The sequence below is a fragment of the Macaca fascicularis genome, chromosome 8 (assembly GCF_037993035.2).
Source record: "Macaca fascicularis isolate 582-1 chromosome 8, T2T-MFA8v1.1".
In the NCBI taxonomy this organism is placed as follows: domain Eukaryota; kingdom Metazoa; phylum Chordata; class Mammalia; order Primates; family Cercopithecidae; genus Macaca; species Macaca fascicularis.
Window position 1 is genome coordinate 16796955 of NC_088382.1, and position 25416 is coordinate 16822370.

Below are 25416 nucleotides of genomic sequence, written 5' to 3' on the forward strand. Positions count from 1 at the left end.
CACTGAACTCAATACTCAGTCAACATAAATATCTTAAACCATGCCTTCCATCTCATTTTGTTTTCTGTTTATTTTATAGTGTGTTTTCATTTTCTCTTTTTTACTTTTGATGTTTTATCTGTTGCTATTAATTTATTGTTTCTACTTTGAAGACTTTAAAAAAATTAAGTAAAATCAAGATATCAGCATTGCCCCTTTACCAATGGGTATTAGTCCCCAGTTGTTTACATTATCATGATACAAAATGAGGTCTTAGAATGCGTTAAACTCCCCTTTTCCCAACTAACTCTGAGAATTGTGATGGTATAGACATTTTAATTCATCTGTAATCCATTTTATTTTAGAATCATTATTTAGCCCTTACACTAAAAGTTTGAGCCACACCATCATTATCAATTTAGATTTATCTGTTACAAGGTTTATGACTTAAAAACATTTTGTGTCTTCTTTCAGTCTTAATGTAGAATGTATATTCTTGTTCATTTGAGCCATTATTTTCTCTTGATTTGCAGACTTATAATTCAGGTCGTAGTAGTAATTATCAACTTAATTCATTTTCTATGTTTAAAATTTACACTTTTGACCAGCCTGGGCAACATAATGGTGGTGCATACCTGTAATCCCAGCTGTTTGAGAGCCTGAGGAGGGAGAATCGCTTGAGCCCAGGAGGTCAAGGCTGCGGTGAGCTGTGATCACACTGCTGCACTCCAGTCTGGGCAATATATTGAGACCTCATCTCCAAAAAAAAAAGAAGAAAAATTACACCCTCACATTTTACCTTTAAAAAGTGTGTATGAATGTGCGTTTGATGTAAGTGAAAGCTCTCTTGTCCAGTAACTGGTTTTCTAGGAATACTTCATTTGAATGTTTTGTTTCTTTTCCTTATTTGATAGCTTAGTTATCTTAGGTGCATTGCTTTCTCCTTTGCCTACTGCAAATGCACATTACATCAAATGCACATTCATTTCTCTTGATTTGCACATTCTTAAGTAGTAGGTAAGCAGGCTCTGTTCCTGTTGGCTGTTAATGTGTCATTAACAAATTGTCAGTTCATAGCTGGGTTGCCAGGGAAAAGATTCTTTGTTTTCTTGTCTCGTAAGTTTTAAAGTATAGCCCTTTCTTAACAACGGTGTTGGAAAGTCATCCCATCTCTGTAACTCTCTTGAAATTCACCTACAGGCAAGGAAACCAGCAGGTTTCCCAGGACTGCTCATAAAGGCAGGCATAGGAATTCTGTAAGCAAAGTTCTATTTCCTGGTCTACTCATGCCTTTGTTCTTTCTGTAACTCGTCCTGAGGCCTCTTACCATCCTTCTTGCCCTGCACAACACCTATGCATAGTCACAGCTCATCACTAAAGTAGCAAATGACAAAAAGAAGGGACTTGAATGGCAGGTTTGCCCATGCAGGTGACTGTCCTCACAGCCACTAAAACAAGCAAACAAACAAAAAAGTCTTTCAGATCTTAGTAGTATTGTGGTAAAAGCTATGGCAACTAGAAACTTGGCATGTGTAAAGTCATAAAGGGAAGGATGGTGAATAGCAGGGTAATCCTGCTACTTGGTAGGCTCAGGTCTCTGATAAGAGCATTTTTAAAGCCCTGATTGAAAAGCTGGATGAACAAAAAAAGTTCAGTTTAGATCCAGTATAATCCCAAATGTAAATTAAATAAAGTTATTTTAACTCCCTCCCTCCTGTCTTAATTTAATTTAATTTAATTTGGGAGAGCCAAATAGTTAAACATGAGGCCAAAGTACGTAAGAAAGCCGCAGCCTTTTATTGCAAATATGCGCACACTCTCGGGTGAGGTTTTCCAGTCCTCAGGTGTGGGGGGCCAGGGAAGTCGCGCCGGCGTTCTCGGGTGAGGTTCTCCGGTCCACAAGTAGGAGGGGCTGAAGAAGTCACGCAAGCTCCTGCCGGGGGCAGACTTTTATGCATTGTTACTGGAAGTGGGAGGGCAGTGGGCAAGATAAGGGCGTGATAGGGGCGTCTCTGTAGGCGTGGCCGGGTAAGTTTCCATCTGTTCGGATTGACGTCACCTGGCGCATGGTCGGGTGTTGTGCACTTTCCCCGGCGGGGGAAAGTTGGTGATGAAGAACCCGGAAGAAATCGGGACTGTGCCATCTTGTTCACCTTCCTCCATTTTGGTCCCTTCTCCCTCAGCTAAACACCTCCCTCCCTCCCTTCATTCCTTCTGATTTTTTCTTCATTTTTTTAATAGACTCTTTCTCGCTGCGTTACCCAGGCTGTAGTGCAGTGGTGAGATCATAGCTCACTGAGGCCTCTAACTTCAGGGCTCACATGGTCCTCCCGCTTGAGCCTTCTGAGTAGCTGGGACAATAGATGTGAGCCACTGCACCTGGTCCCTATTTTAATTTCAATAAGAGTTAAAGGAAAAGTGCCAACTTGTCTTGTTTATTTGCCTCCAAATATTATTTTTAGATTATTTATAATTATTTTTATAACAAATATTCTTCCAATCTGTGGTGCTCTTTTTAATAAATTGCTACATTTTTATAGAACTGACAACAAATGTGTTTACTCTGCTGTTAATATTGGCTGTCTAGAATTTTAAGAGTACATTGTGTATATTTTAGTCAATGCCCCTAATCTTATCAATGAAAAAGTAAATCTTACAATATTTAAATGATTTTGATGGGTTAGAAGTTGGTTAGAAAGCTGGGATTGGTTTTCAGGTTTACTGCATACCACTTCTGGATCTTATGTATAACAAATCATTATTAACTAATTACTTAATTGAATTATAATAATTGTATAGTCTACAAAACAGAACCCCAAACTGTGACTTCAGATGTGTTGATAGCTGTCAGAAGTCACATCAAACTAAGAGAAAATGGCCAGTTTCTAATTTATTTTACTTTAATACTCAAAATTATTAAATACATAAAGTGCCACAGAATAATAATAGTAGAGTATACAGTAAAAATTAATGACAAAGATAAAAATTTGTGATACAATATTTCTTTAGTAAACTAATAACTTCTAGCTCAGTCACATAATTCAGTTGTCTTCTTAAAATAGCCTAAAGTAAGAAACAAACTATACAGTAGTATAATTGAAATATTTTAAAAATCTGAGTTGAAGCTGATATAGCACCAATGAAATAATTTTTAAAATTTAGTTATGAATAATTTTCTTAAATTGTTTCCCTAATACCAGATTTTTTGGCATATAATTTATAAACTATATGATTTCCCATGTAAGCAAATAATTCAATGGCTTTTAGAATATTCAGTGTTTTTCAGTCATCACTATCAATTTTAGAACATTTCAACATTCCCCAAAGAAATGCTGTATCCATAACCAGTCATACCTTATTGTTCTCCAACCCCTCATCCAGCCGTAAGCAATCCTTCATCTACAGGCTATCTCCATAGATTCTCATGCTTTAGACATTTTATATAAATGATTTCATACAATAAGTGATCTTTTGTGTCTGGCTTCTTTCACTTAGTATAATGTTTTCAAGGTTCAAACACATTGTAGCATGAATTACTTTTTGAATGAGTGATATTTCATTATGTGTATGTGCTATATTTTATTTTATACACTTACCAGTTGATAGATATTTGGCTTGTTTCCACTTTCTGGCAATTATGAATAATACTGGTATAAATATTTGTGTATAAGTTTTTGTTTAGATATATATTTTCAGTTCTCTTGGGTATATTACTAGGAATGAAATTGCTAAGTCATGAAAACTTTGTTTAACACTTTTTGTAGGAATTGCCAGAGTATTTTCTATAGGAGCCGAGCCATTTTGCAGTCTCATTTATATGTGAGGGTTCCAATATTTTTACATTTTCCCTAACACTTGTTATTATGTGTCTTTTTGGCAACATCCTTGTGGGTGTGAAGTTGTATCTCATTGTAGTTGGTCTTGATTTGCATTTCTCTCATGACAACTAATGTTGAGTATTTGTTCATTTGTTTTTTGGCTAGTTTTAGATCGTCTTTGCGAAAATGTTGATTGAGAGTTTTTGTTCATTTTCAAACTGAGTTACTTGTCTTTTTACTGTTCAGTTGTAATGGTTCTTTATACAGTTATTATGCAAGTCCCTTAACAGGTATATGATTTGCAAATATTTTGTTCCATTCTGTTGCTTGTCTTGTCAATTTATCAATGATACCCTTTGAAACACATTTTTTTTCCTTTTGATGGAGTCAAATTTATTTTTTCTTTCTTTGCTTGTCCTTTTTGTGTCATAAGTAAAAAGGCTATGCCTAATTAAGGGTCACAAATATTTACCCCTAAGTTTACTTTTAAGATAGTTTATGGCTTCACCTCTTAAATTTTGAGTTAATTTTTCTGCGTATGGTGTAAGAAAGGAGTCAAATAAAACTTCATTCTTTAGTTTGTGGATATCTAATTTTTCCAAAACCATTTGTTCAATTATTATTTGCCTATTTAATTGTCTTGGCATCCTTGTCTAAACAAAATTTCTCATAAACATAAGAACAAATTTCTAGACTTTCAGTTTTATTCTCTTGATGCATATGTCTAAACTATGCCAACACCATATACTTACACTAACTTTGTAGTATATTTTGAAATTAAGAAGTGTTAGTGTTCCAACTTTGTCCTCCTTTTCAAAATGTTTTGGCTATTTTGGTTCCCTTAAGTTTCCTTAATAATTTTAGATCAGCTTGTCAATTTCTATAAGAAGCCAACTGGGATTCTGAGGGATTTTATTGAAACTGCAGATCAGTTTGAGGAATATTGCCATCTTTACAGTCTGAAGTATTTTATCTTTAAACACAAGATACCTCTCCATTTATTTAGCTCTTCTTTAATTTGTTTAACAGTGTTTTGTGTTTTGAGAGGATACATTTTGTACTTCTTTGGTTGCATTTATTCCTAAGTGTTTTTATTTTGTTTGATGCTATTTTAAATGAAATTGTTGCCTTAATTTAATTTTTGGTTTGTTGCTAATACATAGAAATACAGTTGATTGTTGTACATTGATTTTTCATGTTGCAACATTGCTGAAGTCAGTTACCAGTTTTTATAAAATGTGTGTGTGCAAGCTGTCCTTGCTCATTCTTGGGTAAAGGATGAGATACCTATGGCAGGAATTTAGTTTAACTTTAAAACAAAGATGATAACACTTACACAAAACTAATTCCTTTCCTATTTAGGGACTAAAACCACCTCTGTAAAACTAACACATTGTTCATAACGTTAAAATTATGTCTCAGGATTCATGTAGCCAGAGGCCACAGATTTGTAACCTTCCCGATTGCTCCTATAGATAATATGACAGTAATAAAACCTGGGGCTGGTGCTTGAGATATTTTTCAGACACTGCATTGTGATGTACCAGCTGGTAACACCTGGATCGGTAACTCATACCAAGAAACTGATAACAGGTCTTGTAACCCCTACCCAGGAACTGACTCAGTGCAAGAAGACTGCTTTTACCACCTGTGTTTTCATACCTGACCCAAACAGGTAGCATTTCCCGTTCCCCAAGCCACTGACAGCCAAACTATCCTTGAAAATTCTTAGTGTCTGAATTCTTGGGGAGGTGAACTTGAGAATTATCTTCTGTCCTTCTGCTTGATTGGCCCTGTAATTACTAAACTCTTCCTTTGCTGCAAAACCGGTTGCTCTCAGTGCATTGGTTTGGCTATGCAGTAGGCAGGAAGAACCTATCGGGCTGTAATGTAAATAGACCTTCAATATAGCTTCTATGTTTTTTTATTTACAAGGAAATCTTCCTTTTGACATTTACGCTTTATATGCTTTCAAACTGACAGACTTATTCATAGGTTGTATCAGCTGTTATTTGCCATACTTTTTATCCAGGGACTTTAAAGATAATTCTCTGCAGATTTTTTTATACTCTTAATGAGTCAACAGCAGGCTCTGTAAAAGTAAATGAAAATGTGCACAGTATATTTGTTGTATCAGTAAAAGGCAATATTACAGGATTAGGAACTCAGATTCAAGTTTTGAATAACTGGAGGTAGTTGTACATGAAATCATGAACAGCAAGAAGTTTTGCATTTCTAAGAGCCTATTTATAAAAACAATTTCATTTTCAATTACAATAAACTATCAGTTGATTCTTTCTCAAATGCCATATGTAAATTAACCATTCTAAATATTGTGAAAATGATATAGTTTGAATAATCTTAAAAATCAGATATACCATAGAACTATTTCTTGTATTGGCAAAGGAAATGTGAAAACAGCTCCTGATGTCTGGTGTTTAACAAGAGTTTTGTTTTCCAGGGAAGAAGGAACTTCTCCCTTTCTTGAAGACTTTTTAATTTGAGTCTGTAAAACAAGCTGACAAGAGACAGATTAGTAAGAGAAAAGGCATACAAGTCAATTTGTATGCAAATACACAGCAGCCACACAAAATGTGAGACTCCAGGATGAGCCAGATGACTGAAGAATCCTGTACAGAAATGAGTAGGGGTTTGGTGCTCTTGGAGGGAAGTAGTAACAGGTTATTGGAGGGTGAGGAAAGGAACTAAATAATGAGCAAAGGCTGTCTTGTTATGCAGATGAAGTCTCCCAAGCAGCAGTCCTCAGAAAGAGAGATGGTAGCCTGTAGTAAGTTTGTCTGTCAAAACTTGATAAACGTCAGACCTTTAGTCTCTTTTTCCTGTAGGTTAATCTTTCCTAGATCCCAAAAAGGCAACCTCAGAAAAAGCATCTGCCTACATCCCCTGTTTGTTTTATTAAAGCAGATAGGTGTAAATTTCTTTTACAAAAGGATAGCTTCTCAGAGCTCGTTTTGTCTGCTCTTTCTCATCACAGCTAACCCAACATATTCCAAAGAAGCATATTTTGGGTTAGTTGTGCCAAAGAAGCATATTTTGGGGTGACATATTTTGATTTTCCAGTTTCAAAAAATATAAATTAAAATGTTTATTTCTATGGCAGTTTATGGAAAACACACAGAATGCTCTTCCAGGAAAAGCATGGTTATGCCATATTTCTTATGACAGTAATTTGGTTTAGTAGTGCTACATATTTTTCATAGTCTCTTTGTGAGGTTAGAAGCAAGATGGAGTCAACAGTGGAGTCAGCAATGCCAGATTTACCTCACTGTCATATTTTTTGCAAAGGCACTTTCATTTGAGCCTTGGAATCTTTGTTTTAATAATTTTGGAGGGCAAAGAAAGTTATTTGATTTAGTGGCATTATTATACATTGGTAGTATCAGTGGTCATTCACAACTTTTGGCCACTTCTAGTCAATACTTAAAATAAGCCTAGTTATTAAATTATAACCAGGGCTTGCTTCTGTTTCTCCCTGCTTCTGGCATTCATTGCTCACTGAAATTATTACATTAAAATGTAACTACAACTGATTTTCAAATCCAAATAGTTGAAGTGAGAAAATAGGTTTTCTAGATTTGCAACAACAGTTTCACACAAATATTCTACTTCATATCAAAACTTCCACTCCTTTGAGAATCTTACTACCCTATGCTTTCTGCATTTTCTACAGCTTCCTTTGTAGGTTCTACATCTATTACAGACTTTGGTACCTGGATAATACTTTTTACACATCTTTGGATTATTTGAATGGTCTTTAACCATCAGCTATAAAACTCCAAACAACATCTTTGTATCTAATTCCCTGGGCTCTTGCAGCTTCAGTGGCCATCTACATTTATAGCAAACATCCTCCCTGCAGGGTCAAATTATCCAAGTCTTCCTAATCTGATGTGGTCAAGCTCAGAACTTTATAATATAACTTGCATATTCTCTGACCATGATTTCTTGTTTTTCTAACTCTTTTACTTCCTTATTTCCTTCATTTTATTTCACCAAAGATTCCAAGACCTTATTATCTTACTTCTGTTTTGGAATCTGTCAGATACTTCCTGAGCTCCCTTCCTTCACTGGCATTCCTGAATTTCATGTCAAAGGTCTGACCAACTTCTTCAGTAGACCAGATTTCTCGGCACCTGTCATTTTGTCATATTTATCCTTTCGAAATGAAACCCGAATCACTGCTATGATCTGCATTATCATTTCATTTACTTCATTGAATAAGTGCTGTGGAGACAAAAAATACACAGGTGAAAATATCCTGATAAGTAACTTTGATAGTGACTTCAACACATTTCATTAATACCTTTACTAATCTTATTGAGCTCTATCTTTGATTCCTCACAATGATTATTCTAAACTTTTGTGACTTTCCTATATCTCCTTCCTCAGTTTCCATTAACCTCATTCTCAGTGGACAACCTTACTCTTATTGAGAAGAAACAAACCAAAGAAAACAAGAAATAGAAAGATTCTGTGACCATTAGTTGCAATCTCACTTCTATACTCACCTACAAACAAATCTATTCTGTATTCACTATTCTTTTGTCTATAAGATGTAAATATGAGTTATTTTCTTTTTGAGTAAATATTTCTGTATGTTTCTTTATTTTATTTGCTACCTTGAGAAAACTTGCTGAGTAAATAAGCTCTTTTTTCCCCCCATTTTACCTTTAATCTCCTTTATCTTCCTGGGAAACATTCCTTCAGTCATAGATAGGCTTAAATAGCCTTTTGCAAAACAAACAATGTCAACAAACCCCTTTCTTTCTTATCTTTTTTAAAATTATTTTTATACCCTACTTTCAATAATGAAAAACCTTCCTGTTTCTTATACTAATATCTCTTAATAATTTTTCTGTTCTTCCTATGGAGATTAATCAATCACAGTCTTCATCATTCTTTGTGTTTCATATACCTTCCTAAATCCTTCTAATACGGTTTTTGCTTTCCCCATGACACCAAAGCTATTTTTATTATGGTCTCCAATAACTTTTAATGGATACATTCAATTGACACATGCAATTGATATTTTTCAATATTTATCTTGTTGAGAGATTATATTACATTTGATGACTGTGGAAGAATTTTTCAAATTGTCTTTCTTAAATCGCACTTCACATTATTATTTGGAAAGACAGGCATGCTAAAAATCACTTCAGCAGCTGTCTTGCAGCTATTATCTTTGAAGTGAAATGTGTTTCTCCTTTAGAGGCGCTCTGGAGAGATCAGGAAAACGTGAAGTGGAGACCAGATCTGTGGCTTGAAGCTAGTGCTGCCAGCAAACAAGATTTGGAAATGGGTGGGTTACTTTCACTTGTGTTCCAGTGCCCAGTGTTCAGTGTCCTGCTGTCAAGAAATGACATTGGCCACAGACTCCTTATCTGATTTTCTAATTCTCGGCATGATTTTCACTTTGTGTGCTCATTCTCCAGCATTCCAGTTGTGAGAGTTCATTGGGAAAGCAGCAGAATCTTCTGGTTTTCCTTATAGCTATAGTGATGGCTTTGTGGTATTAACTCTTTTTGAACTGAGTGTCATTCCAGAAGATCTAAATTGGAAATGGTACCTCAAGATGCCTAACAATTATATAAAAACTCCACAGAAATCTCCTTTGCAAAAACTGTAACAGTGGGAGGAATCTACCATAAACAAACTCCACCTTGCTTCTAACCTCACAAGCTTACTGCCCTTGCTCATTCCTGAATGTAGGCAAAGCTAACTATGGGAGAAATTTAGCTTATAGTTTGATGTTAAATCAAGAAGAATAACAGTCCCCTCCCAATACTGACCCACTCCTTGTTCAGGGACCTAGACCATCTTTGTAAGGCTAATAAAAGGCCACAGCATTAAAATTATGGGAGGGGCCTTAATTCTGCCAAGATGTAGGCGTGGTTAAATGATAACCAGCGATTGTTCCCTAGCTTGCTTTTTTATAATGCCTTACCACTCAGGAGTCACATAGCCAGAGTTCACAAGATTTGAAACACCATCCCCGCCTTGCTCCTATAGATAACATTACTATTATAAAACCTAAGATGGATCTTTGAGCTATTTTTCAGACTTTTGCATTCTCCTGACCTACAGACTCTACCTGGACTCATGCCTCATACCAAGCAACTGACTCAACCAGTCATGGGATCCCCACCTGGAAACTGACTCAAGTACATGAAGACAGTTAGACACGCTTACTGTTTCATCCCTAACCCAACCAATCAGTAGCACACATTCCCTAGCCCCATGCCTGTCAAATTATCCTTAAAAATTCTAGCCTCTGAGCTCTCAGAGAAGCAGATTTGAGAAATATTTCCAGTCTTCCCACTTGGCTGCTTTGGGATAATTAAACTCTTTCTCAACTGCAACATTCCTGTTGTTCTCAGTGTATTGGCTTTTCCAGGTAGCCAGCAAGAAGGAGCCATTAAGTTGTAACACAATCATTAATTTAAATACCTTCGAACTTCACAATCCTATATTGTATTCTGCTCCTCTGCTGAATGAATTCTGAACGCTAGAACACTTACTCTGCCTTTCATAATTTCTTTCACTGTCATGACACAGCACTCCTCTGGTCATTGTCATACCTCTGGTTTTTGCCTTCTTCATAAAGAGATTCTCTTCCTCTTTTCTGTTTCTGTATGTTTGTATTTAGGAACAACTCTTAGGGTCTACATACTGTCCTTGGTGATCTTACACATTCTCATCTTTTTTTTCTTAGACAGTTCTGTTGCCCACGCTGGAATGCACTGGCACAAACTTGGCTCACTGCAGCCTCGACCTCCTGGGCTCAAGTGATCCTACTACTTCAGCCTGCTGAGTAGCTGAGACTACTAGCATGTGCCACCATGCCTGGCTCATTTAGTTTATTTTTTTGTAGAGAGGGGATCTCACTGTGTTGCCCAGCTGGCCTCAAACTCCTGGACTCAAGCAATCCTCCCATCTTGGCCTTACAAAGTGCTGGGATGATAGGCATGAGCCACCACATCCAGTCTGATGATCTTAATAGCAAATATATTCCAACTCCTAAATTTGTATAGATAGGTCAGACTTCTTTTTTTTTACTTTAGACATAGACTAAGCTACTGTGTATTTCCATATGGTGTTTCTACTTGTTCCACAAAAATTAACACGGGGAAAGTGAGTTCACTCTCTCTATCCCCAAATATGCCTCATTTCTGTACATTTTCATTTGAGTTTTTACTAATCATGCATCCTTATTTCTCATTTTAATTCTCATCTTCTCATATCACATTTCACATTCAGTCAAAAAATCCCTTCCTACAAAGGAAGCTGTAGAAAATACAGAAAGAATAGGGTAGTATGATTCTCAAAGGAGAAGTTTTGATAGGAAGTATTGGTCTCATCCCTCTTCTTTATCCAACTATCACTTTTAAAAATTTGAGTCTTTGCAGGCCACGTGTGGTGGCTCATGCCTATAATCTCAGCAGTTTGGGAGGCCTAGGTGGGCACATCACTTGAGGCCAGGAGTTCGAGACCAGCCTGGCCAACACAGTAGTGAAAACTTGCCTCTACTAAAAATAGAAAAAAATAGCCAGGTATGGTGGTGCATGCCTATAACCCCAGCTACTCTGGAGTTTGAGGCATGAGAATTGCTTGAATCTGGGAGGCAGAAGTTGTAGTGAGCTGAGATAGCACAGCTGCACTCCAGCCTGGGTGACAGAGTGAGTCTCTGTCTCAAAATAAATAAAATAATTAAAATTTAAATAAAATAAAATTGAGTCTTTGTTATCTCACGTAGAGCACAGCACAAGTTTCTTAACTGGGCTTTCTCTCTGTCTTCCTTAAATTTATTCTCACACACTGCAGTCAGAATACTTTATATAAAACACAGAATACTTGATATAAACCACAACCAAGGCATGTTATTTCTCAGCTTGGTTCCCGTTAGTGGCACTTCATTGTATAAGGCAATGCCTAAATTCCTTACTGGTAATTAACTCATCAACCTGGCTTCTCTCTATCTTCCTTGTCTCCTTTCTCCTCTTCTGAGGTTGGTCCTGATATACCTTTTCTCTGTACCTTTTCTCTGTTCCATGGCTGACACACTTACACATATGCAAAAAGATACACTTTCAAATGAATGAAAAGGGCCACATTTTACTAAAGTTTACATTACAACAAATAGTAAATTTTAATTTGAAACCTAAGCTATTGCATCCCTCTCTACCTCAATTACAGAGATAAAACCAGCAGCATCCTATAGAGAACAATTTTTGTTAGTATTTATAGGGTATTTTCTAGATAGCTGGCAAAACTGTGAGCAATATCTTTAGAAAATTTTCTACTTAATTCTAACACAGGTCCAATAAAATTTGTATAGTTTTTGGCAATATTTAATTATTTTTTAGGTTGGTAAGTGGTTAACTCAGGACTGAAACAAGATAGCCAATCTCCAAAGCTGTTTCCTTTACCATACTCTATATTGCTTCTGGTAGATTAAAAAAGTCATTAATTATGGTAGTGATAGCAATAGATTAGTTTCCTAGGTGTATCATAACAAATTACCACAAACTTGGTAGCTTTGAGGCAACAGTAATTATTCTCTCACAGTTCTAGAGACCAGAAGTGCAAAATCAACTATGTAGGGCTGCTTTCTCTCCGAGTCTCTGAGGTGAAATCTGCTCCATGCCTCTTTCTCAGCTTCCGGAGAAAGCTGGCAATTCTTAACATAGCTGTCTGCCCTCTATCTCCATATCTTCCTCTTTTCTTATAATGACACTTGTCCTTATAAGAAATTTAGTGGCCATCCTAATTTCAGGTTACTTTTATTTTGAGATTGTTAATTGCATCTTCAAAGATCCTTTTTTCCAAATAATGTCACATTTTCAGATACTGGGGGTTAACACTTGGAAATGCCTTTATTGATAGACACAATTGAATCAATTAAAAGGAATGTCAAGGTGTCACGGAAATGCTATTGACTATATAATCTGTGTAGAGTTATAACATGATAAGTGCACCAAACAAAAGGCCTCATTTGCCACTGCTTTTAATCCCATGGCTCAATTATAACCAAAAATATTTTAGAAAGGTATTGTAAGAATTCCATGTCTGCCAAACTGTGGAAAAAATTATTTCAAATCTCAGATTGAAGGGAAAAGAGAAAGATTTAATAGAAAGCATGTGCATCAGTTATCACAGTTGCTAACAATGTTTTTATAGAATGAAAAGAAATTGTTTTTGTCAATAAAACTGATGCAGGAGATAGACATTATTTAGGCAGATAGAGCAAAAGGGTCCTTGGCAGAACTTCCCTTCTAACAAAAATCAGCCCAAGAAATCATTTCTTTTCTAACAAAGAGCAGCCTAAAAGATCAAGCTGCAAACACAAATAAGGAAGCTGGAAGCTTGCATGGGGGAATGCAGGCAGCTACACCAATGGAACAAGGCTCCCTGGGAGCCACGCATGTCCACCATGGGCTCGACCTTCCCTTTTTTGTCAGCATGTGTACCATAAAAAATGGGCAACATGGAGAAGCTCAGGCAGAGAACTCACAGGCATAATAAAAGATTGGTACGGGGGCTGCCAGAGTCACGCCCTATGCAAATGGCACAACAGGTCCTAACACGTTTTTCGTGTCCTATGTAAATCAGACATTGCCTCACCACTAGATCATCTATAAAAACCCCTGCATTTCACCACAGATTGACAACCCGTTTTTCTGGGACCCCTCTCTGTAGCAGAGAGCTATTCTCTTACTTTCGCCTATTAAATTTCTATACCTCACCCTTCTAACATTGGAAATACCATGTTATAGACGTGGACCACACAAGAATGTGTGTCCACATTCTTGATCTCTGTGGCTGTGAGGCAAAGAACCTCGGGTGTCACCCCAGACAACAAGGCCTCCTCAACACGATTTTACTGATTAGGAGACAAATGATGAGATGTATAGGTTTCCGTTTATTTGAGTTCTGTTTTAGTTTTTCTTACAGCAACCATACTAGCATGATATATAATATTTTTTTATTTTCCTGTATGTGTATATTCATAGGCTGCCACTTATTGTCATTTTTACTTTGGTTTTACTTTGGGTAAGCATTTCTCTGACTTACCGAATACTCGCGAAGAAATATGTATGTTTTAAAGATTTGCAACTCATAAAGCAGTTTTTTATATCCCAACTGAGGCTGAAAGAGTGGTAACTTTAGGCCTAGCCACATTTTGAGAAAATATGATATATAACACTTGAGTATTTGGAACATGAATGAAAAGAAATCCAATCAGTTTTTATTTTTCACTCTACTGACAACATATCACAAGTCAAAAATGATTCCTCCTGAACTTAAATATACAAAATGTCTCACTGTGAAAGCCGGAATCACATTTTTAGTTCAGTAAAAAAACAAAAGAAAACATTTTTTTGAAATTTTATTCCTTTGTGTTACATAAAATCCTTTAAATTGATATTCTTGCTATAGAAAAATTTTGAAAGAAAAATGGACAAAATGTGCATAGCGTGCATAGTGATGAATTGTCATAAATTATATAATCAAAGATACTTTTTCATCAAAAAAGCTAAATTTATAGTAGACCTAGGAAATTGTTAATACTTAGATTCTTACACTTTTTGAGAAAATACCATGTTATAGACACTGTAGAGCTAGGATGACAAATTTTAAATTACTATATACCCTAGGAGACTCTGCATAGGTTCATAAACAACCCCAAGTAGGAAAGAATAACAAGAACAAACCTGGAGATTTCAAAGTATCTGATTTCAAAATACCTTACAAAACCATCGTACTCAAAAAAGCATGGAAATAGCATAAAAACAAACACTGACCAGTAGAATAACATAACCAAAAAATAAACCCATAAAATTTGTAAATTAATTTTCAGCAAAGCTGCCAAGAAGACACGATGGGGTTAGGGCAGTCTTTTCAATAAATGATGTTGGGAGAACTGGATATTGACATGCAAAGTAGTGAAATTGAATCCGTATCACATGTCACATACTAAATCAACTCAAAAGGGTTTAAAGATTTAAAATCTGAAACTGAAACTATCAGGAGAAAACATAGGAGAAAAGCTCTGTAACATGGTCTGGGCAATGATTTCTTGGATATCACCAAAAATACAGGCAACAAAAGCAGAAATAGACAAACGGGATGGTATCAAACTAAAAAGCTTCTGTGTAGCAAAGGAAACAATGAACAGAGTAAAGAGACAATCCACAGATTGGGAGAAAATATTTACAAATCATATATGTGATAGGAGATGAATATATAAAACATAAAACAAATTTAGCAAAATAATAACAATAAAACAACCTGTTAGAAAATGGGCAAAAGATCTGAACAGACATTTCTCAATAAAATACATACAAATGGCCAACACATGTATTAAAAAAATGCTTAATATCATTATTTATCAGGGTAATGAAAATTAAAACCACAGTGAGATGTCACCTCACAGCAGTTATATTGGCTGTTATCAAAAGAGATAACACATATTGGTGAGGTTGTGAAGAAAAGAGAGCCCTTGTAAACTATTGGTGGGAATGTAATATAGCAAAGTTCCTATTATTTTTAAGTAGCATATTTGCAATTTTGGTAATCTAAGATAGATGTGAATATATACTATTTTACTTCTTCCTGCAAACTAAAATGTTTATGTCCCAATGAAATTTATACGTTTATATCTGAACCTGCAATAGAAACCAGGGAGTGGGCCCTTATCAGATTCAGACACTGAATGTGTTGGTATTGTGACCTGGTACTTTTCAGTCTCATAAATAAAATAAAATTTATTTATACATTTGTGTTGTTTGTAAGGTACCCGGGGGTGGTAGTTTGTTACAGCAGCTTGAAAAGACTAAGGTACTCTTCCTTGTTGTATTCTACCAGTCATTTGAAAAGCATTTATTGAACATCTATTTTCTGGGTTCTGGGAATATAAAAACAATGCAGATAATATAGCTGCTCTCCTGGAATTACAATTAAACATGAAAGTACATATATAGTTTGAAAAAATAATCCTAAATCAAAACCTCGGTGCTGTACAGAACAAAACCGCAATACTCTAATGGTATTAAGCTGACGATTCTCCTATACAGTACAGTGTATAGTCTGAAAACATTTGCTGATTTGCACACTTGTCAGGCATAGGCAGATCCCTGGATTGTTCCTGCCTTACTCAAGAGGCAGGCAGCCTGCAGGCCCTCAGTTTTCCTGAGGAATCCCTTTTATTGTTGTATTAATAGCATTGAGTCTAGTAGATGCAGAGTGACATATGTTACCATATTCAAACAGACAGGTCCTTAATATACCTAACTTCCCATATATTAGTAAGGAATTATTGGTGTGATAAGTTACAATAATTTGAAATAAAAGTTTCTTGGAATTATGCTACTATATAATTGGGAAAAACAAAAACATCTAGGCACCACTAGAAAAAACTTCCTTGCTCATCATTTAACATAGGCGTCTGATAGCCATAGAAAGGGACAGTCTAGACACAATTTTGCAATGCAGTTTGCTTGAAAAGAGGTTGCACACAGGTGGGAAGCAGAAGTTCTAGTTTATACAGGTTGAGTACGGCTATGTCTGGAATACTATGTAAAATTCCTGGAAGTCACCTGCCCTAAAACGTAAGGGCAAAGACAGACAAAAAGAAATTTAGAGAAGATACAGAAGTAGATTAAAATGTTAAATAGGAATAAGTTGGCAATGGAAAGAAAGAGAGGTCAGGTTACCGGTCCTCATTTGTTTTAAGTGTATAAATCAACAGAGAGGAGACCAGAAGAAAGGTTCAGAGACCTCTGAATTGAAGAAGAAGGTTTTGTTTTCCTTCAGTCAAAATGGCTAAAGATGAAAAATACTTCCTAACCTATAAGAAGTCATTAAGTGTTCCATGATAGTTTTTTTTCTCTGCTGAAAATTTTTCATACCATTGAATAAAACTTTTTCAAATTATTAATAAGAAAGATGCATTCTAGATGGATTAAATGTCTTACTGTTAAATAGTAAAAAGCAAAGGTGGTTAGAACCCAAATCCCATCTCCTGGTGGGCTGATCTGTTTTGAACCTGCATAACTGGATATCCCTTAACTAGTTATTCACAACAGGGTCAAACTCCCTGAAGTCAGTGTAGTTTCAAATATATACTCTCATTGTATTTAATAATATTATTTTATGTTTAATTTTTTATTGTTTTTCACAATGCAAAATACAGAAAACCCAGATTAATTTTTTTGTGCCTTTAAAATAACACAGATATTAGTGATTCTTAATGAGGCATATGGTGTCTGCCCTTGAGCTTATTAGATACAATGTTCAGAAGGCTTTTATATGCATCAAAGGTGTCAGTGGATTTAAAAAGTTTGGGAATTCACTACTGTAAATAATGCGAATGAAGGATAAAGCCAGAATTTTGCTCAGAAATGGTCAAAGTGAGGTTGGAACCTTCATAAAGTCATGGAACGAGGAGCCAGACAAATACTTAATGCCAGTATTGGGAGGTTCAAGTAGAAAGATTAGGGAAAGGAGCATGATGCATAAAATACATTACTATACCTACTTTCCCTTCTGCAGCTGAACTAATGCAGCAGAAATGAAGACTTGGTTTACATCAGCCTACATTGCTGAGGAGTGTGGGAGACAGTATGACAGCCACACACTTCGAAGGTGGAAAATAGAGGGACAAGTGTTAATTTACTTCTCAGGAGAAGTCTGAAGCGTACGTTGGAATGCAGGGTAAGTCCTGAAGCAAGCATATTAACCACGAATCCCCACCCAGAGGACTTGGGAAGTAGAAGATGGAATTCCTAACATTGGGTTTGTAGCTTGGGCCATCAGCAAATAAGAGGGAAGGCTGAAAGTCTGTTTTTGCAAATCAGAATCCCAATTTCTTTCTCCGTCCTGTGCGTATAAGTAACTACCTGTCCTGCAACCCAGAATAACTGGGAGATTTGCTGTCTAAAGAACTGTAACCAGAAAGATTCTGTACTCACCGTATGATACGGTTTGGCTGTGTCCCCACCCAAATCTCATCTTGAACTGTAGCTGCTACAATTCCCATGTGTTGTAGGAGGAACCCGGTGAGAGGTAATTGAATCATGGCGGTGGGTCTTTCCCATGCTCTTCTCATGAGAGTGAATAAGTCTCACGAGATCTGATGGTTTTATAAGGGAGAGTTTCCCTGCACAAGCTCCCTTCTCTTGTCTGCTGCCATGTGGTTCGTGCCTTTCACCTTCCACCATGATTGTGAGGCCTCCCCAGTCACATGGAACTGTGAGTTTATTCAACCTCTTTTGTAAATTTCCCAATCTCAAGTATCTCTTTACTAGCAATGTGAAACCTGACAAATACACCACATTAGACACAGCTGAGAAAAAAAGATTATGCACCTAAAACAAGGGAACTAAGTGAACATGTCGTGAACATACAATAGGTTCATCTTAGTCTACTTGTCCCACAGAACGCTGGCATCTGGGTTTATAGTTCCCAGGTGAGAGAATAAGGGATATGATTCTTCTCTATAAACCAATGACTGATAAAATGCCTACAGAAGATTACAGCTGATTATTTTTGGTCTGCGTCTATCTCAATCTCCCAATTCTAAAACCTACTTTGTAAAAAGTTTTGCCCGTTCAAAGCAATCACGACAAAACATAAATAAACAAAAACAAAGCAAAAGGCATCAGAGAAACATAAATAATAAAAACAGATTATTTTAAAAAAAATTCCTGAGGTAAAAATAACATATTTTACTTATAAATGAAGAGAAATGTATAGAAAAATATTTATAGAATAAAAGGAACTCTTGTATGTTAAAATAATTAATGATGAAAACATGAGCTCAAGTAGCCACTTTGGAAAAGAGTTTGGTGATACCTTTTAAACATGCAACTACAGCAAATCCACCCTTTGATACGTACTTAGAAGAAATGAGGGAAAATAAAAATTTGGCAATACCAGGTGTTGGCATCGGTGTGAACAATGGGAGCATTTTTATACTGCCGATTCATGTGTAAACTTGTACAACCATTTTGGAAAAATAATTTGGCAATATCTCTTACATTTGGACACTCACATATCCTGCAAATTAGCAGGTATTTCACTCTCAGCCAAATATTTTATATACATTCTTACATTTTCTCAGGAGACACGTGGAAGAATTCTCACAGCGGCTTTGTTCATTAAAAAAAAAAAAAAAAAAAAAAAAAAAAAAAACAACTCCAGGCCCATCAACAGAAGCATTCATAAATATTAGGTTGGTGCAAAAGTATTTGTGGTTCTTGCCATTGGTTTCAATATATTGTGGTGTGTATTTACATGATGGAATCTCATACCTCAATGAATGTGAAAGTATCACAACTATTAAGTATCAATGTGATATTGACATGAAAAGCAAATCTCAAAGACTGCTATATAATATAATTCCATTTTTATGAAGCTTAAAAGAAGAAAATTGAAAAAAAATATTGTTTCTGAGTTAAAATATACGATATAAAAGTTTTTAAAACCAAGATGATTATAACACAAATGTCAAGAGAATAATTCTCTTCTCTGGGCAGAATTGGAAAAGGAAAAGAAGGAACCCATTGGAATGATATATGTAAGATTATATTATTATGTAAAACAGAGAGTTCATGGGAATTTATTTAATTATTTTAGTTATAAACAAATATATATTTTATAAACATGTAGAATATCACATAACTTAAAATAATTTGAATTATTATACTACATGTGGAAAAGAAAACGATTAAAGGTTGAAAATATGTCATGTAAACTGACATAGACTAATCTCCAAGCAGAATGAATGAAAAGAGAAAGGTATAAAACATTATGGTATATTTGAGAAATTTGAGAAAAAGATGGGAATATAAAACTTTAGAGATACGGACTCCCTTTGGAAAGGTACACAAAGAACAAGTATAAGTGGATGGCTGCTTTATGAAAACTGATTATTTGGGAAAGAGTATGTGGGTGGGAAGATCTTTTTTTAATTCTATTACATGCTTAAATAAGAAAAATCAGAGAAAAATAACCAAGAGATAGTCATCTGCAGAGATCCAGTGTCAAGAGGGGAAGAAGGAGAAGGAGAGGGATTAAGTATTATAAAGTTCAAGGAAGGACAAAATTAAATGTAGAAAGATATTATACTCCAAGAAAATAAAGAGAAAGATGGGGGAATTTTTCCGTTTTGTTAGTGGCTAAAGCAACAGCAATAATAAAACACTGAGGGAAAAAAAAGAAAAACGGAGTCTTCTGTTACCTAAAGCAAAACGGTATCATTTTTCTGTTGATCTGTGGATCTAATAACATTCTTCCACTGCTTGAAATAATGAACTATGTGTTACATTGATAACTTTAGTTTTATCTTCAATAATCAAATACTTAGCAACGTCCATTTTCATTTCAAGGAAACAATAGCTAGAATTCAATTATATTTAGTTCCTTAGAAACCCTGATGTCCATAAACATGTTTTTTGTCTTCACTTTTATTGATTTAAGTACACATTTACTTATCTCTTTCTAGAATATTGTAAGCATATTGAGAGCTTGTTCTGCCAAGTGTAATTTGTCTATATTACTGAAAAGTGTTAAACTATAGTGTTCAATAAGGAATAATATTTGTTTTGTATTTACTCATTATGTTATATGAAAATATATTCAGGCAAGATGAATTTTATTTGCTGGCATAATAGTTACTCTTCTTCATTTCTGGAGATGCTTACATTTACTTGGGTGCCTGTGTGAATTTATCACTATCTTCATTAAGTGTTTGTTGTCAAACCCTCAGCAAGTATGTTACTAACTGAAAAGACTTGTTAGTCACATTGACTGGGCCAGATGTATGCTTCAAGGAACAGCCCTTACAAACTTCTGAAATGACATTTAACATGGCAGATACACATTTCTACAATTGGGAGGCTTTCGTAAAAGGAGAGGCAGTAGGATGTAGCAGAATGGGGCATGGATTCTAGAACTTGTATTTCTTGGTTCACATCCCATCCTTACGTTTGGCTATGTGGCCTCGCGTGACTTATTCAACCTTGTTATGCCTCATTTTCCTCATCTGTGCAATGATCATAATAAGACTGTTGAAAAGACTGTGTCATTCTATATATAAAGCACTTAGAACAGGACCCATAATACAGCAAGAAACCATACATCATCATCATCGTCATCAGTACTTAAAATTTACCATTATCGTCATTCCTATTCCTAAGCAACTGTAGGTAAAGCAGCATAAGTCCTCTGTCTGAGGTTTAAACAAATAGTTTGTCTTAGTCATCTTAGTTATGACACTACAAGAAAAAATTGTCTGAGAATTGTTTAAAAACAATTTCCATTTTACTTTGTTTGCTTATTTTATAAGAAAGTATTGCTCATCAATTAATATACTTTCACTTTATTGATTTTTTAAATATTCACATGTTCCAGTCATGTAGTCACAAGTCAGACCACATCACACAGTGGTAGGCAGGTGCTATACACAATTGAATGTCTTAACGTCTCAAGGTTTCAGGGAGACATTCTGTTGATGGCTTTGCTCAGGATGCGTTTTTCACTATGTAGAGTTGACCTGCACAGTGATATTTACATATTCACTGAGTCGTTATTTGATCTCTAGAGGCATTATGATATGGAAATACAACAAGATATGATGTGAACCATTCTTGTATGCAAGAATGAAGAGGGATCAAAAACATGTTGGTAAATAAGACACCTCTGGTAGTTATATTAAAAAATAAGAGGTGGTATTTTATTACATTGTAATGATTGGAAAGAGACAAATATGGGTAAAAGTGCTCTGGGAAGGTTTATAAGAGAATTGGGGATATGGAGTGATTTCTGGAGAAAGAAGAAACTGTGGAGACGAGCCATAGGGTGGACAGTGGGTTTGAGGAAATGAGGCAAGGCATTTTATGGGACTAATGAGTAAATTAGCCTTGGTAGAATTTGCAGTGAAAATCCTAGAAGAATGTTATTGGACTCAAAATAATGGGGGGGATTAAAATGGTTCTGTAATAGAAGTAAATCTGCAAAAATTCCTTCAGTCTTAGTCTCTTCAGTGAAATATCTCTGCATGCTCTCCTCCCTTCTCTGCTAAACCAGAATGAATTTTCTGAAATTTGAATGAAATTATGGTTGAACTACGCTTCTCACCATTCTGGACCCTATTCCCACACTTCACCACTAATCCTAGAGGATGAAGATCAGGGATGTTATTGACTTTGTTGATTTTGTATCCTCAGGGCACATAAGTGTGCCTGGTGCGTAGCAGATCCCTGAAGATATTTTTAATGAAGTTGTTGAATGGAGATCAAAGTTTAAGAGAAAGAATTGGACGTGGATGTAGCATTCAGCTAATGGGAGAGATGTCATACTATAATCTGGATTGTGATGAGGTCAAATATTCTTTTAACCTAATAAGTTTATGGTTATCCAAACAGAAAAAATAAAAAATAGTAAAAAACTACACACATATAACAGTATGTCATTGACCTCAAGGGGCCATCAATTTATTTCCCTACTGGGAAGGATACCTAATATTTGTAGAGAGCTTTGAGAAAATTTATACTGACAGCCAACTGACATCCATAACAATGCATTCCTCAGAGTTTTACATCCCATCCCAGTTTCCTCATTTGAGGTACAAAATGCACTCCTCCCTCTAAACTGCTACAAATGATTTTGACAGATAATAGTTGTTTGAGGTTGAGATCAAGATCTCAAAAGACAGAATCAGAATAAAACAGAACTTCTGATTTCTGAGGATAAGATAGCTAGAGAGGAGTAATGGTGATACCCGCTCTGCAACAAGCTATTTCTGCTCATCAGGGGTTACTAGAGATACAATCTCTTGCACTGATGAAAAGGCAGACTATGTATTTAATGGACAAAGTCCATCTCTTAAACTTATGTATTCTCTTTTAAAAAAATCGGGTCTGAACATAGCAATTAAATTACAACAACAACAACAGCAACAACATGAAAACACTTAGTCTTATTCGGTTCTAGCTTTTTATATTTCTGATTTCCCCTGTTGTAAAATACCTGCCAGTGCTGTATATCTGACAATTTTTTTCCAGTTATATTAATCATTGCTCACTTTTTATTAAAAGAATGCTTCCAAATAATTAGGTATACAGCTTTTGCTTGGGCACATATATCTTGAGATTAACAATTCAGATTCAGAGCTTGTCTATAAAATTATGATCAGAAAACATTAGAGATATTCAGAGCTCTACTTCTTAATAGTGAACTAGTGAAATGTGTTTCAGAAAACTGTTCCTGAAATAGATTTTGAAGGAAAATGTCATATGTACGGTATATAAACACGTCCTATATTGCAGTCTCTAGCCTTCCTGAGAAGTTCTGAGCGGATTTAGGAAGGTTAGAGTAGGGAAGTTAAACCCTGACCCTGAAGACAGAAGGAGAAAACAGACCTAGGTTATCAGGAATGGGCATAAACACAAGAGATGAAGGGTTTCAATGAAAACAGAGCAGTAAATAATAAGACAACTTGAAATTCTGGGAGATTTACCATAGTAGGTTAAGAAAAAAGAACAGGTTAACCTTTGTCCATTTTAATTTCTCTGTCCAAATTCCCTGCCTCTTCCAACAGACTAGAGTGCCAAGTAAAAATTATATTAATGTATTGGGGTAGCTTGATTTACAGCTCATAAATTAATTTTCTTCCCTATGGGATCCTCTTTCCCCTGAGGTAATTTTACTTTACCGCCACACTGATACTTTGATTTTGCTAGCAGTTTCTTTCTGACTCTCTTTTGTTTCTTTAATGAGCTCTACATTGTCCCAGATGGGGACTGCTCCTTCAACCTGGACCCCAGAATGACAGTGACAGTGACAGTGGCTCCAAGACAGCTCGCAATAAGCAGATAGCATATGTAGCAATCACATGTATAGTATTGTAAGTCACTGAAATATTGGTGACCATTATTTCTACTTCATTATTAATGGCTGAACTAATTGTTTATGAGTAATAATGATCATAAGATATAAAATTGTACTAAATTAAATTTGGGAATTCATCTTTAATCTAAAGCACAATTCAGGAACCTCATAATTATCTTTTTAAAAATTACCTGATGCTTATCTTTAGCTACATAGCTAAGAAATGGAATACATACATTTGCATATAAATTATATTTATAATATATATTTATATAAATTATATATATCATATTTATAATATATTCATATAACTCATATATCATATGTATAATATATAAATTATATATCATATTTATAATATATATTTAAATTATATATCATATTTATAATATACATTTATATAAATTATATATGATATGTTTAAATATCATAAATATATCATATTTATAATATATATTTATGAAATATATTTATAATATATATTTATAAAATATATCATATACATTTTTATAAAATATATATCATAGTTATACATTTATATAATACATATCATAGTTATATGTTTATATTATATCATAGTTATAATATGATATATATTTATAAAATATATATCGTATATTTATATAAAATATATATCATATAATATATATTTAAATTAAATATATATCATATATTTATATAAATATATATCATATATATTTATATAAATATATATCATATATTATATATCATATATATTTATATAAAGTATATATCATATATTTAAATAAATATATATGATTTGAACATACATATATATTTATATAAAATATATTTATACATAGATATAAAATATAGATCAATTTATATATAATTTATTATATATCAATTATATATAATTTTTATATAATTTTTATATATTTATATATAAATTACATATTTTATATATTTCATATATCAATTATATATCAATTATATATTATATATTTCATATATAAATTATATATATTTTATATATTTTATATATAAATTATATATAAATTTTATGTATATGAATTATATAATTTATATATAATTATATGTAATTTATATATAAATATTTTAAGATGAGAAAAAATAAAGTTTTTACATTTTTGATTTTTATGAAGTCTTATAAAATGTCAGATATACCTTTATTATAAGAGGCATTTTATTATATGTGCTTTAAATCTAATATACTTTGAATGTTAAAAATTGCCTTCTTCGGATTATGTATAAATTCCCAGAGAAAATGTGTGGCTGAGTAGTATTTTGTTGAGGTACATAGCTCTTAGCATAGTGTGCATCCTGGATAAACACTAAATAATGATTAGCAATGCCATGGAAAATTGATTTACGTAAATCAGATTTCATTCTGTTCTATGATAGCGTTGTTTTGAAGCGTGTTTTATCTTTACATGTTACATTAAAGCTTTATTTCTTAGAAAATTACAACTATGTATCTTAATAATGCTATGTATTTGGGTGATATGCAGAGGAGAGAACAGGCTGCTAATGATGATAGACCTGCCTCTCTTACCTTTTGGGAATTTAAAATGTAACTTCTATTATGGCCAAATACACTTCTTCCATGGTTAAATAAGCATGGGTTTTTCTTAAGAATCCACAAAATATGAAGATGGAGAAAATACTTACTGAGAGGGGTCCCAAGGGCTCAGAAGCCATCGTCTGTGTGATAGAAAAATACGTG

At 34.5% G+C, this 25416-nt stretch overlaps 1 long non-coding RNA gene across 1 annotated transcript; it reads right to left on the bottom strand.

Moving 5' to 3' along the window:
* Positions 1 to 4871: 4871 nt before the first annotated feature.
* LOC135964518 (uncharacterized) lies at positions 4872 to 20659 on the bottom strand. Its single transcript, XR_010577002.1, has 3 exons — positions 20496 to 20659; positions 6176 to 6315; positions 4872 to 5084 (listed from the first exon to the last, which is right to left on the bottom strand). It is a non-coding gene; the product is annotated as an uncharacterized lncRNA (long non-coding RNA).
* Positions 20660 to 25416: the final 4757 nt, after the last annotated feature.